The sequence below is a fragment of the Mercenaria mercenaria genome, chromosome 12, assembly GCF_021730395.1.
Source record: "Mercenaria mercenaria strain notata chromosome 12, MADL_Memer_1, whole genome shotgun sequence".
NCBI classification, from domain to species: domain Eukaryota; kingdom Metazoa; phylum Mollusca; class Bivalvia; order Venerida; family Veneridae; genus Mercenaria; species Mercenaria mercenaria.
In genome coordinates this window covers 69,570,061-69,598,040 of record NC_069372.1, presented here as the reverse complement: position 1 = coordinate 69,598,040, position 27,980 = coordinate 69,570,061, and positions in this window count along the sequence as shown.

The window sequence follows — 27,980 nt, the reverse complement described above, 5'->3', positions numbered from 1 at the left end:
ACCAAATGAAGCTAAATAGACAACGATATCCGTGTTTATACGATTTGTACGATCGAAATCCTGATTTTCCTACACCAGAATTTATATTAAAGTATTTGTAGAGTAATCCACTGATACATCCCGTTCCTTGGTTGCTTCTTTTCAGATTTAGTAAGTTCCAGTGTATTCTACATCACTAAATTGCATATCCTATAGTCTCAAATTAGACAGTTTAACTAATAATACAATTTTCTTATGTTATTCCCATAATTCTGGTCAGTGTTAGAGTGACGCGACTGCTCGTAGATGCTATCTATGTTTTGTAAATGCAATGATAACAATCATTATGGACATTCGAAGAAACACATAGTTGGCATAAAATTTTAATTTTGTAAAAGTTTGCAAATATTAATGGATTTGAATTTTAAATAAGAATTTTGCTTTGAAAATTTCATTATTGTTTTGTATTAGACAGATTACAGATTTCTATAGAATTTTGAAATTTCATTCTTTTATCACTCTCGAGACATTTGAAATGATGTTTTGTTTCTTTTGACACGAAAAGGTTTTCGAAATCAATAACAGTTGTTGAATAAAACACTCACGTTTCCCACCATATTCACAAGGGAATCCCGAAGGAAGAGAATAATCAATCAAACAAACCTTTAATTAAGAAATTTCAAAACTGAGGTCTAAAAGATAAAAAAACGGAAGATTTTTTAAGTGTATTTTGAGTATATCCTTCAGGATGCTGTTTATTTATATACATATACATATTACATGACATTGTATCATGTCTTCACCTGGGACCCACCATTGTATTGAAACAAGAAATATCAGTAAAAAACAGGTAAACGGTGTAGTGTTATAGTGTTTGGCGAATTAAGCAGATAGTAATTGTTTAAACTATGAAGCAGCTATGTAATGACAGTATACAGGATATTTTGCGAATATGTAAACAAACTGGTAATGAGTATCATATCTGTGACAACTAGTCGAAATGATTTAACGGCCTGAATTGATACATAAATATATTCGTGTTTGGTCAGAATCCTCTAATAAAGGTGGTCAATCAAAAAAAAACAACATTTTATGACATTTTCTATTTTATCGAATGAACAGAAAAAATCCTTTACATAGAGCTACATCCCTATTACAATTGTATGTTTTATTATGTTATAAACTGGTTAAATTACCTCTCTTTAATATCAAAGTATTTCAAAACTAATACTTTTGATTTTAATATAATTGCTAGATTTACACTGACATTTCAATGATATTATGATATTTTAACTGTATGAAACAAAACCATTGTAGCTGCGGAATTTATTTCTAAATTGTTTTGGTTGCGCAACCGAGATAGCGACGGGATGTGATAATAAATTTACAAACTAGCATTTCTTAAGAAAATGTAAATTGGTCAATTTAAATCTTTGACAATTTAATACAACAGTTCTTATAGTCATATCATTTTTTAGGCAAGGTATGTTTATTAAATTTATATTATTAAAATACGTTATCTTTGTTGGGCAACCAGGATAAGCTCCATAATAGTGCACCTCATTTTGAAGAGTATTCAATTCCTACCATAAACCTACTTTAACTTTTTTCAAGTGGGCATAGGTTCGAGCCCCACTGGGACCATTTTTTTTTCTAGTATTACTACGTTTTTACTTTTTTTCAAGACTTGTTATTGAAACATAGTACAGAAGTGGACATTTTTCGTTTGATAAGCGATTTCTTACGGAATTCCATTAGGGCCATCGCCTTTGAATGTGTTGATCTGAAACGCGATACTCGATAGTATGATGATGAAAACGCGAAATCACGAAACTGCGATAACGAAAACGCGACAACACGATGATGATAACGCGATACTACGATCACGCAATTTCATTACCGCGTTATCATCATCATACTGTCGCCTTGTCGTCGCGTTATCACCATTCTCATATGGCCACTTAGTGGTTAAATGCCCACTTGTCTACCAGTTATCTGTATACTTGAACACCATAGATCTAAGAAACTAGAGAACTGGAGACGTGTTCCTCGGAACACTTGTGTCGCCTGCATTCAAGCAGCTTTCATAAAATAGTCATATCCAAGTTTCACATTATTGACATTAGTGACATTGACCTTTAACCAGCATGGTTTGCTTGTGAGTTCTGCATATAGCCTCCAGGACGGGATCATATCACCCAAGTTTCGTGATAATCCTTCCAAGGTTTATGAGAAATAGAGCAGACATGAAAGACAGAGGTTCAAACCTTTGACCTTCACCACTGATGACCTTGACACTGACAGCCCGTAGTCGGCGCACAAGTTCTACACTTTGTCTTGGGAAGGGGAACATGTCAATCACGTTCATTGATGGAGCAGACATGAAATCAAAGGTTCGAACCTATGACTATGGTTGGTAAAATTTAGGTGCTTCCTATAAAACGAGATTATGCAGCTTTCGTACTTTTCAGTTACTAACCAGGTTACTGTAATAATAATTACAAGATTATCAAATCTGAGCCATTGTTTATATTAAAAACACCACAACACTTTCATATAATGTTAGTATTTATACTTCAAAAGTTAACAAATTATCATCAGTCTATTATTTTCACAAATAACAGATCACTATTTTTGGTTCAATCTGCCAGTTGGGACCTTTAAAGGTACTATATTTTGGACACATCTATGCATTTTATATGAAAGAATATCCTTATATAAAACATTTTTCAGATTTTCAAAGTTCAAGCCTCATTTATCATTTCGAATATTTAGTCGTATTTTTACCCGTGAGCGTTATCAATAAATCAGTTGTCGATCTTCATCAATATCCGCTACCAAATAGTACCATGATGATAACGTTACAGTACGATGGTGATAGCGCGACAGTACGATGATGGTAACGTGATAGTACGATGATGATAACGCGATAGTACGATAATGAAATTGCAAAATCGCAATACTACGACAACGAAAGCGTTTTCGTTATCGTAGTATCGCATTATCATCATCGTATCATCGCGTTTTTGTAATCATAGTTTTATGATTTCGCGTTTCCATCATCGTACGTACTATCGAGTATCGCGTTTTAAATGAACACATTCAAAGGCGATGGCCCTGACGAAATACCGTAATTTCTTGCTGTTCAAAGTGAGACTACCTGTGAAACAAAAAGGGGCAGAGTTAGACATCTTTAAAAATACTAGTACTGAGTTACATTCGCTAAAAGTTCTTTATTTTGCCTTTACTCTTTAGATTACATATTGTGGAAGAAATGTAGGTATGTTTGACTTCTGCCCCAAGGTTATTTTTGAATGAATTGAGCAAAATTTAAAACAGTCCCACAGGACTCGACGTTGGAATTAGAATTCTGTCTCATTAAATCCTTTTTACTTGAGGAACCCTGAAAAATGATATTGACAGTTTTATTTTGTGTTTTATAATTGTTTCCCAATAGTTAATGGTATAGTGAATTCTCTACAACCGTTTTGGGCAGTGGCCATCACTGAAATTTGTCTGTACTTGAGTTTGATGAAATAAATTATACAAAATTTATATAAAAGTTGTTTAAAACAGTGCAAAACAAGGTCAACTTTAAGAATATACCAAGCGAATGCCATTTTTAAACAGTAGAATTAGGGGGCTAATACCATTTTATGAACTCAGTTAACACAAATAAATGCAAATGCTCAGTTTCAAAAGTTAAGAACAAATCCACTAGCTCACCAATGTGAGATTAAACGCCTTTTACTGATATACTATCTACATTATTATTCAATTTAATTTAAAAACGGTTTAATACAGAGGTTTACTTTGCCTTAATTAAGGTGGACAATTTCATAATATTCGAAAATCCATTAATGATGAAGGCTTTGTCAAGATTCGAACTTGACAACTTGCCGTCTCTGTGAGCAACCATACACACATGACAATAAGCGATGTCAATAGTTTCATCGTAATGCAACCACGTGACGATCTATTGGCGAACCACGAAGGCTGAAAACTTCTATTCACTGGATTTATCTGACCAATTGTGCGTTGCGGAAATTTAAATGCCTTAAATAAGTTGATTTGGAATGGGAGGTATGTCTATTATGAAGCATTAAGTTAAGCGTACAGATAAATAATTATTAATTATTAGTCAGCACTGGAGCAGCGTACCACCAAAGAACGTTAGCAACCTTCACCCTTCCAAATACTATTAAACAGCAACACAGGCACAAGTTGTTATAGAATCTAGATGTTTTGTGTCAGTATTATTCATTAACATTTAAGCTACCACTTTAGTCTCAATTAAAAATTATATTACGTTTACGAGTTTTTACTGCAATTCCCTACTTGTGTTGTATTTTACCATTCCGGCCATTTCGGTAATTGATACCGGATATATGTCGATGTCATCCCGTACCTTAAAAACATATAGCTTACAATCCTCTTTCTTAGTTCGTATACTTGTTTACAAAAAATATTAGATACAAAAAAAAATATATAGCACAACCCTGTTTCAATATATTTAACACTCCGTTCGAATCAGCTATCACTACATTTGGCTAGGCCTCGTGAAATTATTTCGCGGATATATAACCTTTTCGTCGTGTTAAATATATTAATAATCGCACAAGACTGTGGCTTACCACAATAACGAAACGGCTACGTGGAAAATAGTTCCTCAGTTTGATGGTTCTGCCAACTAGAGACTGTTATGAATACAAATATGAAATTGGTTCGAGAGGGTGAATAAATGGTGATAAATAAATGTAAACAGGTAAAAGTCTCTATTGAAACAAAACAATAACCTTAATGAAACAGTGAGGTAATGAATATTGTTCCCTTTTGCCAGTTGCAAAGGAAATTGGTTTTCTTTTTGCAAGAAAATTGAAAAGTATTTAAGACGAAAATAAAATATTGTTGTTCTGCAAGATACATTAAGTGTTTTAGCTATATTGCGTGTCTGTGAGCGTAAAGGGAACTGCACGACAGAAATATTCAATTTTACCATTTATTATGTTGCATGTAGCAAACATACATCACTTTATAATAATCCAAAGCTGATCAATCTGCATGTTTGTTAATGTACATTCAAATTGAATTGCATGTTAATTTGCGGGAAAGTGTTCTCATATCATGTTAAGCTGATGTAAACAAAACTTAAAAAGGTCACTAGAAAGAGACTGAAAAGCTATCTTGTAAATAAGAAAATGCACAATGTAATTTTAATTGCCATAAATATTCAAAAGTTGATTAAAAAAAAATATTAGGACATTTAATAACAAGAGGGCCATGATGGCCCTAAAGCGCTAACCTAAGTTAGGCCGCTTGCATGAACAGTTTTGGTAGATGGTATGTGAGGAAAATGTCTGTGAAATAATATTGAAATAGTGCCCCTATGAAACGGGGCCCCTATAGGCAGTCATTTTCTGGAATTCAATGTTTATATCAGTATACTGACACTTGTTTCGTAAAGTAATATACATGTTTTACATGCTGTTCAATTTTCATGTCAAACAACTATTTCTTTCTATGATTTGGTGTTGTTTGATTTTTGTTTCTCAAGGCCTACTTCTTAACCTTAAGATCGGGCCAACAGTTTCACACAAGAGGAATTTTAAGGCCGTTATTTTACGAACCGGAATGAATTAATCAATCTTGGTAAAAGGTCACATTAGGACATATTTTTGTGAAATTATTTCAAACTCGGACCAGCGGTTTAGGAGTAGATGTCGTTACAATATTTTTAGCTCTGGCGGCCCTAATATGCAACCAAGCAAAACCGTTTGAACAACTTTATAGAGGACAATTAGAGAAACATCAAGTCCAAGCTTCATCAAAATATATTCAGTGGTTTTGGAGATGATGTCGTTTGAAGAAATTGTTGACGACGGACACACGCACGAACGACACAGTGTGATCACAATTGCTCACCACGAGCACTTCGCGGAAGCATTAATTTTGCGTTAGATAAAAACATTTTACATATACCCGAACATAAAGTATATTACTTTACTGTACATGAAATAAGTGATGAGATAGCAGTATTGAAATGTTAGTTTATAAATAAAATATTTAATCAGAATAAGATTTGCACGTTTTTCCACGATATATTCAAATATCTGTTCATGTTTCTCATTACCAGAATCTTGATAAACCATTCCTCATTTCTGAATGATGGGGGAATCGTGTGGTGTAAGACGATTCAATATGTGTCATTGTAAAAGCGCTTCAATTTATAATAATTTCAGACTACTGCAAGTCTTTTCTTGTGAGGCAACTTCTTGGGGTAGACCATTTTCTCGATTTGGGATATCATTTAAACAAAGATTATTTCCGACGAACCTCAGTAACGGATTTCTGAGCAAAGTGTCACGGATATCATGACGAATTATGTGTGTTTTGCCGCCGTCCAAAATAAAAGTAGGTTTGCATTTCTGTTGATATGTCTTTTTTAATATTTTACTTATTTATGATAACATAATGTTGTTTCCTCTCAAATGTGTGAATATCGTTGAACATATTGTATAAAAACGAAAATAGATCTAATGCCATTTGGTCTGTTAAAAACAACAACAACAACAACAATAATAATAATAATAACTTTGTTTAAAGAAGCTAACACATAAAGACATATAAAAGAGTCCAAAAATGTCCACTGTCTCACCAATGTATTCTTTCTGGCAGGTAGAACATTTAATAACATATATTAAATTTTGAACCTCACAGGACAAAGCTGTTTTGAGTGTGTACGTTTTTCCGCCCTGAAATTAAATGTGTTGCCCTCCAACAGATTCTGATAAAGTCAACAGTTTGATCTACCACATTTCGTCTCCGTTGGAAACGATTCATTTTCATCAGATTTGGCCATTGTTTAAATTTTCTTCAGATTGGCAGGCTGGCGTTTACTTTTAATAATGTTGTAATTCTGTATAATATATTTCATCTTAGGATGTGTCTAAAGGATGGATAAAATACTTTTACCTGAGCTGTAGCATTCTAAATTTATAGGATTGTGTGTGCTTACAAACGTCTGCTTTGTCTTGGACTTGTCGGAGGGTCTGTTTACTTAACCTCAAAGCTTTATCAATTTCATTTTCTGTTATGCTTTTTGGATAGTTTTGGCTAACAGACATTCTCGGAGTTTTTTCATGCGCTCGTGCAATACTGAATTATTCGACACATGCGCAAAGCCGACGAGAACTTGGTCTTCAAAAATTATAACATTTTCGGGTAATGAATAATGTGAAGACAAGTGTAGAGAATATACTTGTCCACTTGAGTTGTAAGATAATTTGAATGACATTTAATATTGTTGTTCAATATTTGACCTCATGTGAATAATGCGATTTTAATCAGAAAGACCAGTAATTTAAATTGTCAAGAATCATAATGATACCGCTTTATGTAGTAAGACTTTAGTTATTTTCTATTAATGCGTTTCAGAACAACTTAATATGTGTTCGATAAAACATTCCTAACTCTGTGAACATCAAACCTAATAGTTTGTAACGTGTGTGTGTGTGTGTGTGTGTGTGTGTGTTCGGGTTTAACGTCTTTTTCAACAATTTTTCAGTCATATAAACGACGGAGTTTGTAACGTTGTTCAGTTAATAGAGAGTTTGAGATTTCAACCTTCGCCTTTCCCTTCAACGTCTTTTGCGAAGTTATCGTATGAAGTTGAAGTTCGAATAAAATTCCTTGAGATTTCAAACTTTAGAATGAACCTTACTTCTTCTAATCCGCCCATTCAATTTATCCGTGATCAATTTATGATCGTTTTTTTTTCGTGCATTTTGATATCAATTGTCCGAAAGGGCAGGACTTTTACAAGAGGTTTTAAAAAAAGAAAATTAAATAAAAACATTTCAATAAATATAATCATCGCATGGATATTGGTGCGATTACGATAAAAAAACGAAACAATGTGAACATTGTAAAAACTCGTTGGTGTTGCTCCGAACATTTAGGTTTTATATAAAATGATGTCAGTATACAATGCACAATTGTAAATTATACATGCGAGGAAACAAATAATCATATCAACGTATTATATTGTGGATGGTGTTCTTGTAAGATAATATAGTTAATATTTTTTTAAACAAAAACGTGAGACACCAACTATTACAAATGCATTTCTCGATATACTTTGAAGTTAAGTTAAATATATGCGATAAAGCAAACACAAAAAGCATGACCCTAAAATATAAAGGACAGATTCATCTCTCATGCTGTTGACTAGTATTTCATAGTTTTTCTTAAAGTTTTTTTTTACTTTGAATTGGTACTTTGTACATCGAATTCCTTAAAAGACGCGTTTTACTTGTAGACTCATAAACAATGTACCTGATGAAAAGCTAACCTTGTAAAAGATATGTTGATAACATGAGCCAATATACACAATTTATGAATACATTTAACAAGCGATTTGAAACAAATGTAAGATACCCTCGTGATATCATACGTTTTGGCATCATGACACTCTGTATGACTCTGTGTAATGCCAAACTCTCAGACAGCACAATATAATCGTGCAAAGTCACCAATTGTCTAGCGAAACAGTCAAGAAATGTTGGAGACGAAAAGTGTCGCACAAAATAACACGTGGGCATATACACTTATTTGTTTGAATATATTATTTCATAAGTAAAGCATGTGCAAATCCAGGAATTTTGGTTAGAGGGACACCAACTTTAAAGAGGGGGTCACCCATTTCAGGTGGGGGGTGGGGGTCGCACCGAGTTTCAAGACCGATTTTCTTTGTAAAATATAAGAATCAAAGGGGATTGACCCACAATGTCCCTTTGCCAGGCTCTTTGTCCGTGCATGTAAAGAATGGAGTTATCCCATACGGCTAACAGGAAATTTCTCGCATCACGATATCATAGATCTGAAATTGTCTGATACTTCAGAAGAAGGATTTTCTATCTTACTAGTACCATTTTATGTTTATAATTAACACGCAATTGTCGTAATAAGTGTCCGACAGAAATGGATTGATTTTATTTAGAAGTGAAAATAAAATGTTCCACCAAATGATAATCGCGCGTTATTATTCATTTTTCAAGTAAAATGACTGCCTCCATCCAGACTTCAGTCTTTGATGCCGAGTATGTGGACAGAGTAGATGTAAAAAGACTGAAGTTTTGACTTTCGTGATATTACGTCTTCGGACGTTCAAAACTTCACTTCATACGACAAAAAGGCCCATCTGGTATAATCGATACCGCCTGGGGACTCAAATATGCCGTAGAAGTTAAAGTTTGAACAAAATCTCAAAATTTCTCAAAATCAGTTGATAACTTATACTTCCAGGTTCAGTTCAATGTATTTAGTTAAAATCATTAGCCATACAAAACTTCATCATTCTTATACTTATTGATAGTGTTTCGCATGAAATTTAGTCTAATTATACATACGGATAATCGAATAACTTAATAAGCAGAAATCCTGAAACAAAGCTTTTTATTTCACTTAGTAATTAAGAGAAGTATTAGGCTTACTTGATATTACATGGAAAACTTTAGTAGAAACTTCTGATAGAAAATAAAATACACGCATATCGGTGACGTTTTACCCCAAATATATATGAGAGACGTTGAAGGGGAAGGCGAAGGTTGAAATCTCAAACTCTCTATTATGTGAAAATGAGAGTGCTGTCAAGTAAAAACCAAGAAGGAGCACCACTTGGATGGATGAAATTTGTCTGTTGTACAGAGATATTGCTGTTGAGTGGTGCAAGCACCAAGAATATCATTTAATGATAGAGAAAATGTCCGATTTTTTTTTTTCGGAGTAATTTTCTCCAAAGAGATATCGCATACAATGCTGTATTACTTATTACTCGGCTTTATGACAGGAAATATTAATATGATAGCAGTGCCGAAGTGACATCGAATAAATCGTAACATATAAGAATAAATAACATAAATATGCACGTTTTTCTACAAAAAAAATCAAGATGTGTTCATGCTTCTCAACACCACTTAATTATTCATTCCTAACTTATGAACGAAGAGGGATTTGCGTGACGGAAGAATGCAGTTTAGCTATCCATTATGTTTGCAATAATATCATTTTACAAGTACTCTCAATCAAATTATGTACTGATACAACTTTTAGACAAGAACACGGCATTGTGTTTGGAGAGGGAATACGGTCCTAATATAAATCAGTGTCATTGCAATGTCAGTCGCACTTTGACAACTCATTTGTTTGTATTATACTGCAACTTGCACAGGATAGAAAGACGTTGCAAGCGTTGTGTATGATATGATATTATTATAAAATATAAACGTGTTTCTTCTACAAGACATCCAGGGCAAATCTTACTACTTCATTTTTTCCTAGTCCCTATTTTCCTCCACTAATGCACCGCCTCGGTAGCCTAGTGATAGAGCGTCCGCTTCGAGTGCGGGAGGTAGTTGGTTCGATCCCCGGCCGCGTCATGCCAAAGACGTAAAAAAAATGGAACTAGCAGTTTCCTCGCTTGGCGCTCAGCAGTAAGGGGATAGTGCTAGGACTGGTCAGCCCGGTGTCAGTATAATGTGACTACGTGGGGTATCATGCCACGTGTCTACGGCGTGATATTCTAGTGAGGCAGCACTATAAAGTTGGGCATTGTGCTCACTGCTAAAAGTAGACACCGTCGTTTATATGACTGAAAAATTGTTGAAAAAGACGTTAAATCCGAACACACACTCATAGTACCACTAATTTTACATGTTCATCGAAGGTGAAGCGATACAATCCTTTAATTTTGTGAAATATGGCATTTAATTCCGAGGTGATTTAATTTCTTTTCAAATCAATTCAAAGTTTAATACATTCCACTCTCAGTTTGTAAATATATAAAAAAGCATGAGACAAATGCATTCATATAACTAATTCATTATATACAATCACGCACTCATAAGATCTATTTTATGAAAATAAGACTGCAGATATGGGATTGACAGAATATAATACACTAGTTGTATTAAGCATTTTTGATCATACACTAGTTATATTAAGCATTTTTGATCAATCAAGTATTTTGATAGAGTAATGCACGTAGAAATATTTATTCATAGCTTGTGTTATTAATTAAATAATATCTGATAATATGATAATTTCATACCGACTCAAAATAAAACATTTGATCGGTACTTTCATACAAGTTCAAACTACAATGCTAAATAAAACGTAGATGTTTTCGTATATTTACTATATGATGAAATCAACATGAACTGATCGACGTCATCCAGTGTCAAATCTTAAACTAAATAAGACGTAGATTCCTTCGCTGAAGTTGGATGGCAAGTATGTATTGTGATTACCCGTCGTGAAATTTTAAAATATGGTAGGAATCCTTCCTGAAGTCTGGATGGCAAGATTATTGTGCATTATGTAAAACAGCTTTTAGCCAAATATTTATTTGTATAGTGCAACAAATGAAGATTACACACAAAAAAAGCCTTGTACAAACATTCATAACGTGTCATCATGGTACCTGGATTTCCTCTTGCAAGTTGTCAAGTCATAAAATTACCCCACTTTTCATTGAAAACATAACGGTTTAAGATTATTGAAAAATTGGTATTTCATACACTAAAGGATTTCTATTTTTTTTACTTGCGAACTATTTATTTTCAGTATATACACGAATTTGATAAAAAAAAAGAGGTCGTTAAAATGAATATGACGAAAATTACAGTCTTAAACTGGTGTTTTAAATATTGTTATACCACAGAAAACCCGATATTCGGATGCAAAATGAACATAGACATTGTAAAATACAATTTTCACTTTAATTAAACCATGTAATCATTTTGATCATAACTTACAAATTATATACAAAAGGAACATTTCACAAAAACTGTAAACAAAAAAGATGACACGTTTTTGAATAATCACGAAACCATCTTGAAAACAGGAAACTGCTTGTATGATGAATTAGGCACTTTCAACAGGAAATGTGCGTTAAATAATTACCTGTATCTTAAAGCAACATAAACCAGAAGAACGAAAAGAGAATAGATTCAATTACAGTTAAACTCTTATTTATGTATAAGTGTTCTAACACAAACGTGTGAAAAGGACGACTTTTCTGAATCAAAAATCCAAGGAATTAAACAATGCAGGTGAATAGTAGAGCTATTTTGTTTCTTTCTGATGTATATGACATAACCTACTTATACAATAAAAATACAACTGTCCGTTAAAATAAAATGTGATAAAAATGTGTAGTTTTATTTGAAGGTGATTTATCAAAATCACATTCTCTATGTAACCGCGCAGAATTAATCAGGAATAGACTGTCTCACAACTATTTCGTATCTATCCGCTGTACAATGTAGTTCAATGCGGAATAATTTACCATCTCTGACGTCATTATCGTTACAGACCGGTGTAGCGTGATTATCACACGGTCGTGACCAGGTCCACGGTTTATATATGTTTTTCAAAACTTGCCTACATGCTTATTTGTAATTATTTTTTGGTGAAAATTCGCATATATTTCATTCATAGATATGTCTTTTAAATACTTGTATCCGATGATATTGTCAGCCCAAGGATAATTGAGTATGACCATGTCAATGTGCACGAATTTGCCAAATTTAACGACATTTATGGCACTTATTAAAAAACTTGTCAATAGTCAAAAGTTACATTTTTCGTTGATTTCTTTACATTAAAACTTGTACCAGATCCCAAATATCATTTCTCGTCCAGTTGTTCTTTTATAACAAAGCAAATTAATGTCACTCATATGATTAGAAAATGACCGATTCTGTCGAAAATTCTGTCAAAATGGCCGAAAATTATAGCGATTGTGTGGGATGGATTTTAAAACCTGTTCACAGTCTTACAAATATTTTTCTCAAACTTTTTGGCGCCTTGTAACTTGTAACATAGATCAAGTTACTTTAATTGATTATTGGTGTAGTCATACCTAGGCATTTAAAGCGGTTTACACGTTTTGAATATTACTCACGCCGCTGGATGATGTTCAATGGCGGCGAATTTGGAACACAACCTGAAATTGTCCGTGAGTGCTAGCCTGTTTGTACATGAATGACATTCATAATTAACCTTCTTATATATGTAGGAGATGTTTTTAATGTCTCAAACTCATAATGCAGAACTTTTAAAACGAGAAGTACGTTCAGCAGATGTCATGCAGTCGCACTCTATCTATAGATAGAATGTGGTGATTTTATCAGCATAAGACTTAAGGTAAAACTGATGTCATGATAAATACTTTTATGTTAATTATGAACAATGACACATATCCATGAAAAATTTAGATGTAAAATCTATGCGTAGCAGTGGTCATTTATTCAGAAATCTCCTTTTTTTCAAACAAATTAATGAACTGTTCATACATAGTCTTGTCAGAAAGGCAGGATCAAAATAACAAGTTCCCAAGTATGATTTATCGTAGAATAATGCGAGGTTTTTGTTCTTAGGCACTCGGGCATAGGCCTTCAAGAACTGAAAACACGTACTAGTTATTCTATGATATTAGTCCGAATAATCTGACATCAAAAGTGATTCTGAGGTATTTTCGTGATAGGTCATAATCCTTCTCTTTATGTCAAAACCAGTAACGACCTGTTCTGTGGTGAAATTACATTTAGGTTAATTTAAAACACGATCAGGCAATAAATTTACAGGATAAAATCGTAAAACAAAATAAAACTGAATAATTTTATGGTTTAAACATAACAGTTAAACATGTTAATAAAGCGTAAACACTATGTGTCTCAGTTTGGCTACCTCGCTGTATTAACATGTCCGCCATTACACTCAGTACACGCAGACAGTGCGGTTGGTCGTTATCGATCACAGGACATGAATTGGAGTCATGTTAAATTTGTGTAAACTGAAGGGTGTGTTGTTTGAAACAGTGCCAAATTCGTGTTTTGTCGTATATTCATATAAACATCAGTTGAATGGAAGGAAAAAATGGATATTCTTTCCAGGTATCATAAAATTTCACTAATATTTTTGTTTTTTTTAATAGTTGGATTGCGATTTAAATTTCGTCATGGAAGGCTCAACACAGAAAAAGTACATTTTCAGGCAGCCGTGGACTTTATCACAAACTTACAAGTATTCATGCCCATTAAAAAATAGTTGAACATACCATAGGCGCAGTAATTTAGTACGAATTACTATCGGCTGCATGCAATTACTTCACATATTTTTACTTTACAGGGGGTTTGAATGAATTACTGTATTCTCACCAAAGCGCAGTATCATATTGATGATATGGTTAGCCGAATCAAATCCTATATGTATTGGGTTTTTAACAATCCTATTAGCTTTTGTGCCATTTTTGGATTCATTTCATACACGTACTGATATAAATCACCTTCTATCAGTAATGTACTATCAGTACTTTGATTACAGTTAATATATATATATATAGATATATATATATATATATATCACAGAAACTTTATCTAAGCTAGAAATTAAAGAAAACATTGTTTCATGTAAATTTTATGTTGATGATAGATTATAATTGTATGTGTCAATTATGTTATATTTTATGTACTGAAGTAAATATTTTAGAAAAATAAACCAATTTGTCATGATAGTTTGCTTCAGTTCTTGGTTCCTATATTTAGATACTAATGTTTAATTGGCTATATGCTCTTATCCTGTCCATGACATGGTGACATACCTATATTATCGCTGAAAATATTAGAGTATATATTGATGTACCTTTATGTAAAAATCTTTTTAAAAATCCATCCCTTGAAAAAATTCTAGGAAATGTTCTTAAGGGCACCTAGAGAAGGATGATGTTCCACGTTCCTAGCTTCGAACATCAGGCTAAGATAGGATTATTTCTTAAATGATTACAGTGTAAATCAACATTTAAATTTCCGCGGCAGTTATTTCTAACGCGGTGTGATGTACTGAAGAAAAACGATCCTATTTAAAGTAGAATACAGGAACAACTTGTAGTTCATACTGAGATTTAAGTTTTCTTGTAAAAGAAAATAAAGAGATGTTTTTGTTTTTGTTGTTGTTGTTGTTGTTTAAGTGTAATAAATTACAAACATTATGAGAAGACGGAATAAAGCGCTTAAATAAATTACTTTTCTTCTAGTTAGAGAAGTAAACTCGTTACCGTTTTATAAGCATTTTGTACCAAAATTCAAATCAGACTCGTTGGTTTGTTTTTGTATACAGATGAGAATTTTCCTTCTGCCATATAAAGGAAAATTGTTGAGGTCGCCGAATTCGAATCACTTCCTCCTTGCCAACGTGGGTTCGAAACTTCACTAGGGGTGTGGATTGTTTTCATGTCTGTGATTCTACCTAGCTGCTCAAACACAGCTGTCACAATGGCATTGTAGGCACATTCTTCTACCAAAAGATCGGGGAAAATGTCATGACATAACCTAAATCCAACAAAAACTAAAATCTGTTTTCTTTAAGCAGATGTCAAGTTTCTTAATTGACATTTGACAGATTAATCTGGCAACATAATTTTTATTTATGCCAAAAGATCTTCTATCAAAAAAGCGTTTGCCTGAAAAATCCCCATCCAAACAGCACTCAATTTAAAGTATGCTAAATTGATTTTGTTCTCTTTTTTGTTCTGATTTGTTTGTTTCATTCCGACATCTGTATTTCTGTGACGTCTATCTGGTAATAAAGCGGGTAAGCTTTCGTTGGAATGCAGTATGAGTGAATCATTGCAAGGATTTCAAAATGGAAGCGAGATTCACAGTAAGACATCATTTAATCATGTTCAGCCTGACAATGCAATAACCACTTTTGCTTAGTAAACATTTGTTTACATAGAACAGGTAAAGAAACAGCAATTATCATTACCTAATAATGATTATGAAACTGAAATTAACACACGATAAAGACTTTGCGAATGAATCTTTGAGTATTCATTTGCATTAATCTTGTTGATAATATTTGTAGGCTTTGCATGTTCCGAAAAGTTGAGTTATCCGGGCATCTGAATTTGTAATGATCATTTTTAGATGAAAGAAAAGTGAATCATTTATAACAATATCTGGTAAAGATTTTAACTGAAGAAAACCAAACAAAGAAATGTCACATATTTAGTTCTCCAATAAATAACCTGTATTCTCAAACTCATTTGAACACATATAGTCACCCCAGCTTTGTATGAAACAATTTATTGGCGTAATGATATAGACACATGATATTACAAGCAATCAGTGGGAAAAAATGAGTTTCCCACAATATTTAAAGACTCCATATATTAAACTTAAAAATAGTTGTTATAAGGTATAAACATTCATATAAATCTGTAAGAAGGTACTTCGGAGATAAAATCTATAAAAACATCCTTGGGCAGGAAGGAATGAAATCAAGCCACAGTCTGTTCACGAGAGGTAATGTAGGTAATAAAAACACCCCTTACACCCACTAGCAACGGCTTACGCGGAAAAAATGACTCCATGATCCCGAAGGAACAACAAATATAACAGCAGTTGTCAAACTGACCAAATTATAAACACAGGGAAGAGTACAGAGCGGTCTGATAAAAAATCCCTTTGATGACATATAATATGCGTGTATCAGTGCTATACACTGGGCACGTTAAAGAACCAGGCTGTCTATTCGCAACGAGCTAGGCTAAGTTTGCCGGACAAGCCTGTATCTGATTTCTGATCTCTCTGTCACGGGGGCTTTGTCTCACTCTGTCCGTCTGGTCAGATCCCTCTGTGTCTGTACTAGTAGAGGATGAATTATGCGCCCTGTGTGGCTGCATTTGAACTATGTAAAGCGCCTTTGAACGTGAAATTGGTCATGAAAAGGGCGCTATATAAATCTGGTATAATAATAATAATATGATACTATAATGTTATATTGATATGAAACGTTCTAGAGGGGCTCTGTGACCGAGTGGCTAAGGCCGCTGACTTCGAATCACTTGCCTCTCACCTATGTGGGTTCTAGCCTCCTTTGGGGCATTGAATTCTTCATGTGAGGAAGCCATCCAGCTGGCTTACGGAAGGGCTGTGGTTCGTTTTCTAACCCCAAGTGCCCGCTTGTGATGAAATAATGCACGAGGCACCTGGATTTTTCCTTCACCATCAAAGCTGGAATATCGCCATATGACCTATAATTAAGCCGGTGAGAAGTTTAACCCAGCAAAAGCAATATTTTAATATTTGTTATGAACCAATGAATTTAGGAAATGGCTCGCTCATTTTGCTATGACGTATAACCCTATTTGCGATAATGTAATTAGACCTTGTTTTTTCCCTCAGATACTATCCTGTATTTTGATTCATCGATTTGTATTCAGACGTATTCCATAACTTATCAGTGCCTGTCTCATTCTAATCACTCTAATTTTATATACAAAACATGACTTGCTATTTTAGGGAATGAAACATGTCATTTTGTTTGATAATTAGATAAAATCAGAAAGGAAAGTCGTTTTTATGACAAAAACAGACAATTTACTTTTCCCCGGAAATTAAATCATAATCCTGTGTAATCAAAGCAATTTTACATGATCAACATGGGCAATTGACGATGATTAACAAGAGTAATATTTTTATTGAGGTTAATTTAAAGTTTATTACGTATGTGTTTGTTCATACAGTGATCAATAAAACAGAAAATTAATTTCAGTTTGACATTAATCAGTCAATTCCTTTTTAAAACGGCGAACAGTGACATGCTCTTTTTACAGAAATAGGTCATAATACGGGTTATAAACTGTAATATATGGTTCAGTATTTTATACTGATTTATATTACGATAGCAGTATAGAAATGTTGTTGCATAAATGCTTAATCAAAGTCCAAATGATTGTTTTGAGCAATGCAAAAAAATATATGTTCAACTCGGTTATGCATCAAATAAGCATCTATTTTCTTAGTTGCGTTATGTTTTCTACCCGGTGGACATGCATCGAATGTATAGAATGTACAGAAAAATGATAGTGTGTCCCTTACCAACAGTGCTATTGTCTCTTCCCCCTTTCGAATATGTTTTCTAACAAAACAGAATGATTCAAAGTAATTAGCCGTGGACATTTTCTGTGAAATTACAGTACAATCGCGATCCTACGAAAAGCCAAGGGATCGGCCGTTTTTTTTCGTAATATCGCATTTTCGTTCGAGCGTAGCATAGGAAATTTCGCTATACAGCACATTAATATCTACACGTCGTAACCCGTGATATTTAAACATGTGAGTTTCGTATCGGGGTACATGCATACCAATTTTATATGTACATCTGAGTTTACTACAAATCTTATTCGAATCTGAACTCAGATGGTACATGTATGTAGAATGTAGAACGGTTTGTTATTTTTTCTTCACTTTTTATCCACTGTACATAAAACATGTACAGGGTATATTGTTGCACGAGAAAAAATCGCAATTGTATATTCCGATACCCTCAGGTACCTTTTACTGAATTGTTTGGTATAATAAAACGACAATATACAGACGATCAGGACTTAAATATTGTTTTATTTTCTTTATGCAGTGATTGTTTAATACGTATAGATGTTGAAGCAGCAAGTGTGACTTGTATGCCGTCCGATCGGATAGTTATAGGAGAAAATATTAACCATTAACTTGTGTCATAGTGTACAGTGTGTGTGTTTCAAATTTAATTACTAAGTTTTCACACTTTAATCACTGTTTACGCCTAACTAAATGGTAGTGACACTTTCCACTCTGAAACATTTTCACGCCGTTATGAAAAGTGTGAAAACGATACATTCGTAAAATCGCAACTAAAACAAGTTGAAAACAAGCTTTAAGGGCATAACAATACATTCGTAGGAGCGCATCTTTCGTAAAATTGCATTTTCGTAAAACCGCGACTTTGTTACATAGAAATAAGAAGGAAGGCAGCCGGGACCATAACACCTTTTCGTAGTATACCGGTATTTCGTTAAATTGCGATTCGTATTTCAAAATCGGGCAAGCGGTTTCTGTAAAGCGTTTTTCTTTTTTTTCCTTTTCGTTGCAATAGCAGCATGAAAACTCTAAGATGACCTGGATTTGAAGGAATTTGAAAGAGGACCACCTAAGAACTAAGAAACAGTTTCTGAGATTTGTTTGAAATTTGCACAGTGGTTAAGAATGAGATATTTTTAAAAAAAAACTGCGAACGAAAGTCGGACGAACGACAGAAATCCATGGATCGTAAAAGCTCACCATGAACACGTATTTGTACATTGTTTATCCTTTTTGGTACAATACTGGCTATATAGATAGAGACAGAAAATGTTATGTCAAAAATTGGGAATTTCAGGAAAAATGTTTAAACTTGTTACATATAGAGAAATAATATCCATTTTGATATTTATTGTGTGCTTAAATATTTCTGCTAATATTTCTTTCAAATATATTTACCAATCGTATTAATTTAAAACAGTAAATTAAATATCTAGAATGCAGACATCTGTGTTACTAATGGGTAGTAAAACTCCTTTTTTCCACTTTGCGTTGACTACGTATACACTGTATGACATAATGAAGTCAAACGTTGCTTTTATGGACTGTAAAACTTTATTGCGCGGTAGAATAGATACGATGTTGCAAGGAAATGTTATAGTTGTGGAAAAAAATAACACACTAAAAAAGTAGCCCTCGTTCAATTAACTGCATGATCATTTTAGTTCATCAATTACGTATGAACATTAAATTTCTGGTAGTAGGTCCGTTACAGCAATCGAAAAATTACATATTCTCCGTGTGAGATTTCGGCATTCTCTAGTTTTAACAGAAAATCTATTGCCTTATGAGAATACGTAGTGGCATTACGGATTCAATGTCTTAAACAGCTGTTCAGACTACCTAAATCATTTATGATATTATATGCATGCACAATGTATCTAAGCTACGGAAGACACTGAGACTAACTGTCTTTTAATTCAGACGTGCAATGGCAAACTGTTATTATCGCCACATTTTGCTCCCGAGAAACAGCCACCGACGCTACCATCCTTTTTGATGAAGATGTATCACAGAAAAACTTTTCCAGAAATTAAAGCTTACCATTGTGGGTACTGAAATACTGTATCTACCAATATTTGGAGGTTTTCCACACAGAAGCAACAATCCAGTTTAAGGACAGCGCACTATCTGTATCGATGCTAACCGGCTCAGATATTTACTAGAAAATTACTGAAAAAGAAGTAGTGACAATTGTCCTACTTCAATGAAATCTTTTATCCGGACCAATAACTCACGCCAGTCCAGCGGACCCATAATACACGAACACATTTTAAATAACCTAGTACAATTTTTGAGTCCCGACAGTGTAGGTGGCCTTCCGAATACATCAGGCACGACATGTTTGCATCTTGTAAAACAACTTCGGATGTTCCTGGACATACCTTTTATACTTGTTACAATAGAAAAATCTATAATTTACCGGTCGATGACGCCATAAAATTGCCTAACCTGTTACCAAAGTAATACCTTTTCACTCATCTTGTCTAGTAAAATGCCCTTGAAAACATGTTCATTCGTCACACACATTTGACAGAAGTATTGGAAGCCTGCCAAAAAAGCAGAGCGTATGGCCTGTAATCCAGATTGAATCAGATGTCGCCGAATGAAAAACAAAGCATCAGATCTTCTACACTTGCCAAAACATCGCCACCGAGTTACTGTAAGGCATACATATATATGCTCTTTCACCACATGTGGTACGTCTATAACTGCAGAGGGGTCATATTTCCAGTACTTCAGAAAATTGGCTAGCCGAATATCCTTCACTTTAAGCTTCGTCATCACACTCAAGTATACTTTTGCCTGTCAGAACTGGGAATAGACTGGATAATCATAACTGGTATAGAGGATGGTACGAGCGCCTTCAAGAACTCGTAAAATGACTACTAGTATTTAGAAGATCCTGGGACAAAGATATGTCTTCCGGGAAGCAATACTGAATGACCAAATGGAACTCCCACCGAAAGCTTCGAAAACGTTGTGTACTAGTATGCCTTTTACATCGCATATCACTAAACAAGTAAATGACCTGTCTTAGATCTTCATACATTTCTGGAGAAGATTGGGGTCCGCATATGCCACCAAACATTTGGTGCTGATGCATTAAGTGTTGACAATCAATTATTTAACTTAACAATGACACAATTAATTGCAGCGACGACCCATCCTTGCGTAATTGTACAGAAAGTCGTGCTTGAAGTTAATGTGTACATTTCTTTTGTTTATTTTGAAATAAGATGAGACAGAATGATTTGAGATTCACTGGGTGAATAATTTTATTGAGAACTTGCTTAAATATAACTTAAAAGGCCCTAGAGTGTATGTCATAATATGCCTCTTTTGCGGACTGTTGCACATTATGCCGCGTAACGTGACTTACACTTTGTTCATATTTACTGGTCATTACGACCTTTACTGACTGTCAATAAGTAACCTGCGTCATATGTTCCTATGCCTTGTAAGTACATGTAGATAGACTAGAATAAAAGCATGAAAGTTGGATATTCTCCATTTTGTACAATAGTATCACCATAAATGCTGTCTGTGAAATAACGACATGACAAGCGTAAGCGTGTGATTAATCTTCATGGAAATCAACATTTATACTTATCTTTATATTTCTACATTTTTCATAAATGTTGAATGGTTATAATTATTAAGTCCGGAGTGAAAAACGGTAATGTCTTATGCTATTTATGATAAGCTTTTATGCTTAGGGATGCCTAATATCTAACAAAGACGTCTGTATATGTATACTAACATAGAAGTCACATTGCTGAATAGTATTATGTTCGTTTATATCATTTTCATTTATCGTAACTTCACAATTAGAAATCATATAGCCATTGCTCAGCATAATATTTAGTCAGAAAACTAAACCATTGCTATTTCAAAAAAAGTAGGATGGACTGATATCTTAATTAATATTTACGTTGAGGTAAATATCAGATTTGATTATTTCGTTAACGACAGAAACCAGACCACTTTTCGAAGTGTGCGTTATCGTTACATGTGTGCACATAACTGAATCTGATGTCGACTCTTCAGACACTAAACATCATTAGTGAGTATCGACCTCTCATTCGCATAACATACTAAAATCAGTTACACGTGTATGAACAGTACTTTTTATAAGGGTATTGATTACTTTTCTATAATATTCTAATTTGAGAGAACTTCGCGGCCGAGTGCTAAAAGTACCTTGCCTGTCTCCACTGGCTGCTCGAAAGCTTGCTAGTGCTTTAGAATCCTCGGGTGGGGAAGCTGTCCAGTACGCCGAGATTGGTGGTTCTACCCAGTACACGCTCGTTCTTGGAACAATGCCCGGTTGGCTCCTGGGGTCTTTGTCTATTATTAAAACCTGGAACATTCTTACGACTTACTGAATTAGGCGTGACTTTAAATCAAAATAATAATGTATCAATATAAAGTCCAATTCACACTGCTTGAAGATTTCCATGGTTAATTTAGTATCTTATATTTCATCGTAATAAACTGCAAATTCAGAGCCTCATACAGATTTGAAACAATGTCATTTCAATATAATTTCTATCCGTTTATTAATTACCTGAATACAACCATCCGAAATCATGCAAACAGGGAAGAAAATGTCAAATTTATGGCAAAAGTAGACTTTTTAAGCCAGGTCAGCCGCTTGGTAGAACACAACATATCAATTTTCGATGCAGAGCTAGCCTTTAACAGAGTCTCGGTTTTAATGAGACCTTTTGCACTAAGACAAAATTTTCTCAGTTTCTATTCGAGAAAAATTGTTGTGTTACACTAGTTTTCCTATCTAAGTTAAGAAAATGCCACTGCAGAATGTTTGCAGTCTAATTTCATCTATCTTGCAGTGTTATGTAGTAGAAACAAACACAAAGAAATTTCGGGATAATGAAATGTCTTCATATGAGACATTGTTCTATCAAATGCAGAATTACAATTCATTACTGACAGAATGATTTCTCAAGCCTGAACTATGTCTGTGATTCCAATGTAGATTATTTCTAAGAAGATAAGGCATAAATCGGCTTTATTCTGAAATAAAGTCACAATTTCGCCAATTTATTGCTCATGTGCGGCTGAATAAGTATTCAGACGTAATGTAAACCGCTATAAAACCTCTGCTTTATTTTGGTATGGACGGACGGCTGTGTTGATCAAACCACTTGATAGATTATGTGATTCTAGTATACACTGAATAAACACGAACGGGATTGTGGCCTCTTATAAACAATTCATTGTTTAATCCAACTAATCCGTTGCGGCTTTATTTCTCAAGATCCTGACATGAAATTTACATCATTCTAATGTCTCTAAGTGTTATCTTTATAATATCTTTAACATTGTTGTATTTGAGTTCAAGACTTGGTGTAAAAGTAAAACGTTTGGAAATTACTTTTAAACAAATTCAATACATATATGATAACTAAGATATTCTAAAAGTATTCAAATATCCATGTACAAACAGAGTCAGATTCATTTTTTGGTGTCAAAATAGCAGAAAACAAGGAAATACTCATGAAAAAGGTGATTCTACTAGTTGATACAGTTTCCAGTAGTTATTATGTATGATCTTGTTACATATTCGTTGATGCACATAAATTATATTAATCTACCAAGTGGTCTGTAAGCAAAGTGTACCCATTTGAGTCAAGTGGGCGAAACCCGATGGTCAAGTGGTAATGCGCCTGACTATCGATCCAGAGGTCTGGTGTTTGTATCCCGCTTCAGGCACTACGATTTCTGAGGTGACAAAGATATGTCTTCCGGGAAGCAATACTGAATGACCAAATAGAGCTCCCACCGAAAGCTTCGAAAACGTTGTGTACTAGTATGCCTTTTACATCGCATATCACTAAACAAGTAAATGTCCTGTCTTAGATCTTCATACATTTCTGGAGAAGATTGGGGTCCGCATATGCCACCAAACATTTGGTGCTGATGCATTAAGTGGTGACAAACAATTATTTAACTTAACAATGACACAATTAATTGCAGCGACGACCTCTCCTTGCGTAATTGTACAGAAAGTCGTGCTTGAAGTTAATGTGTACATTTCTTTGTTTATTTTGAAATAAGATGAGACAGAATGATTTGAGATTCACTGGGTGAATAATTTTATTGAGAACTTGCTTAAATATAACTTAAAAGGCCCTAGAGTGTATGTCATAATATGCCTCTTTTGCGGACTGTTGCACATTATGCCGCGTAACGTGACTTACACTTTGTTCATATTTACTGGTCATTACGACCTTCACTGACTGTCAATAAGTAACCTGCGTCATATGTTCCTATACCTTGTAAGTACATGTAGATAGACTAGTATAAAAGCATGAAAGTTGGATATTCTCCATTTTGTACAATGGTATCACCATAAATGATGTCTGTGAAATAACGACATGACAAGCGTAAGCGTGTGATTAATCTTCATGGAAATCAACATTTATACTTATCTTTATATTTCTACATTTTTCATAAATGTTGAATGGTTATAATTATTAAGCCCGGAGTGAAAAACGGTAATGTCTTATGCTATTTATGATAAGCTTTTATGCTTAGGGATGCCTAATATCTAACAAAGACGTCTGTATATCTATACTAACATAGAAGTCACATTGCTGAATAGTATTATGTTCGTTTATATCATTTTCATTTATCGTAACTTCACAATTAGAAATCATATAGCCATTGCTCAGCATAATATTTAGTCAGAAAACTAAACCATTGCTATTTCAAAAAAAGTAGGATGGACTGATATCTTAATTAATATTTACGTTGAGGTAAATATCAGATTTGATTATTTCGTTAACGACAGAAACCAGACCACTTTTCGAAGTGTGCGTTATCGTTACATGTGTGCACATAACTGAATCTGATGTCGACTCTTCAGACACTAAACATCATTAGTGAGTATCGACCTCTCATTCGCATAACATACTAAAATCAGTTACACGTGTATGAACAGTACTTTTTATAAGGGTATTTGATTACTTTTCTATAATATTCTAATTTGAGAGAACTTCGCGGCCGAGTGCTAAAAGTACCTTGCCTGTCTCCACTGGCTGCTCGAAAGCTTGCTAGTGCTTTAGAAATCCTCGGGTGGGGAAGCTGTCCAGTACGCCGAGATTGGTGGTTCTACCCAGGTACACGCTCGTTCTTGGAACAATGCCCGGTTGGCTCCTGGGGTCTTTGTCTATTATAAACCTGGAACATTCTTACGACTTACTGTAATTAGGCGTGACTTTAAATCAAAATAATAATGTATCAATATAAAGTCCAATTCACACTGCTTGAAGATTTCCATGGTTAATTTAGTATCTTATATTTCATCGTAATAAACTGCAAATTCAGAGCCTCATACAGATTTGAAACAATGTCATTTCAATATAATTTCTATCCGTTTATTAATTACCTGAATACAACCATCCGAAATCATGCAAACAGGGAAGAAAATGTCAAATTTTATGGCAAAAGTATGACTTTTTAAGCCAGGTCAGGCCAGCTTGGTAGACACAACAGTATCAATTTTCGATGCAGAGCTAGCCTTTAACAGAGTCTCGGTTTTAATGAGACCTTTTGCACTAAGACAAAATTTTCTCAGTTTCTATTCGAGAAAAATTGTTGTGTTACACTAGTTTCCTATCTAAGTTAAGAAAATGCCACTGCAGAATGTTTGCAGTCTAATTTCATCTATCTTGCAGTGTTATGTAGTAGAAACAAACACAAAGAAATTTCGGGATAATGAAATGTCTTCATAGAGACATTGTTCTATCAAATGCAGAATTACAATTCATTACTGACAGAATGATTTTCTCAAGCCTGAACTATGTCTGTGATTCCAATGTAGATTATTTCTAAGAAGATAAGGCATAAATCGGCTTTATTCTGAAATAAAGTCACAATTTCGCCAATTTATTGCTCATGTGCGGCTGAATAAGTATTCAGACGTAATGTAAACCGCTATAAAACCTCTGCTTTATTTTGGTATGGACGGACGGCTGTGTTGATCAAACCACTTGATAGATTATGTGATTCTAGTATACACTGAATAAACACGAACGGGATTGTGGCCTCTTATAAACAATTCATTGTTTAATCCAACTAATCCGTTGCGGCTTTATTTCTCAAGATCCTGACATGAAATTTACATCATTCTAATGTCTCTAAGTGTTATCTTTATAATATCTTTAACATTGTTGTATTTGAGTTCAAGACTTGGTGTAAAAGTAAAACGTTTGGAAATTACTTTTAAACAAATTCAATACATATATGATAACTAAGATATTCTAAAAGTATTCAAATATCCATGTACAAACAGAGTCAGATTCATTTTTTGGTGTCAAAATAGCAGAAAACAAGGAAATACTCATGAAAAAGGTGATTCTACTAGTTGATACAGTTTCCAGTAGTTATTATGTATGATCTTGTTACATATTCGTTGATGCACATAAATTATATTAATCTACCAAGTGGTCTGTAAGCAAAGTGTACCCATTTGAGTCAAGTGGGCGAAACCCGATGGTCAAGTGGTAATGCGCCTGACTATCGATCCAGAGGTCTGGTGTTTGTATCCCGCTTCAGGCACTACGATTTCTGAGGTGACAAAGATATGTCTTCCGGGAAGCAATACTGAATGACCAAATAGAGCTCCCACCGAAAGCTTCGAAAACGTTGTGTACTAGTATGCCTTTTACATCGCATATCACTAAACAAGTAAATGTCCTGTCTTAGATCTTCATACATTTCTGGAGAAGATTGGGGTCCGCATATGCCACCAAACATTTGGTGCTGATGCATTAAGTGGTGACAAACAATTATTTAACTTAACAATGACACAATTAATTGCAGCGACGACCTCTCCTTGCGTAATTGTACAGAAAGTCGTGCTTGAAGTTAATGTGTACATTTCTTTGTTTATTTTGAAATAAGATGAGACAGAATGATTTGAGATTCACTGGGTGAATAATTTTATTGAGAACTTGCTTAAATATAACTTAAAAGGCCCTAGAGTGTATGTCATAATATGCCTCTTTTGCGGACTGTTGCACATTATGCCGCGTAACGTGACTTACACTTTGTTCATATTTACTGGTCATTACGACCTTCACTGACTGTCAATAAGTAACCTGCGTCATATGTTCCTATACCTTGTAAGTACATGTAGATAGACTAGTATAAAAGCATGAAAGTTGGATATTCTCCATTTTGTACAATGGTATCACCATAAATGATGTCTGTGAAATAACGACATGACAAGCGTAAGCGTGTGATTAATCTTCATGGAAATCAACATTTATACTTATCTTTATATTTCTACATTTTTCATAAATGTTGAATGGTTATAATTATTAGCCCGGAGTGAAAACGGTAATGTCTTATGCTATTTATGATAAGCTTTTATGCTTAGGGATGCCTAATATCTAACAAAGACGTCTGTATATCTATACTAACATAGAAGTCACATTGCTGAATAGTATTATGTTCGTTTATATCATTTTCATTTATCGTAACTTCACAATTAGAAATCATATAGCCATTGCTCAGCATAATATTTAGTCAGAAAACTAAACCATTGCTATTTCAAAAAAAGTAGGATGGACTGATATCTTAATTAATATTTACGTTGAGGTAAATATCAGATTTGATTATTTCGTTAACGACAGAAACCAGACCACTTTTCGAAGTGTGCGTTATCGTTACATGTGTGCACATAACTGAATCTGATGTCGACTCTTCAGACACTAAACATCATTAGTGAGTATCGACCTCTCATTCGCATAACATACTAAAATCAGTTACACGTGTATGAACAGTACTTTTTATAAGGGTATTTGATTACTTTTCTATAATATTCTAATTTGAGAGAACTTCGCGGCCGAGTGCTAAAAGTACCTTGCCTGTCTCCACTGGCTGCTCGAAAGCTTGCTAGTGCTTTAGAAATCCTCGGGTGGGGAAGCTGTCCAGTACGCCGAGATTGGTGGTTCTACCCAGGTACACGCTCGTTCTTGGAACAATGCCCGGTTGGCTCCTGGGGTC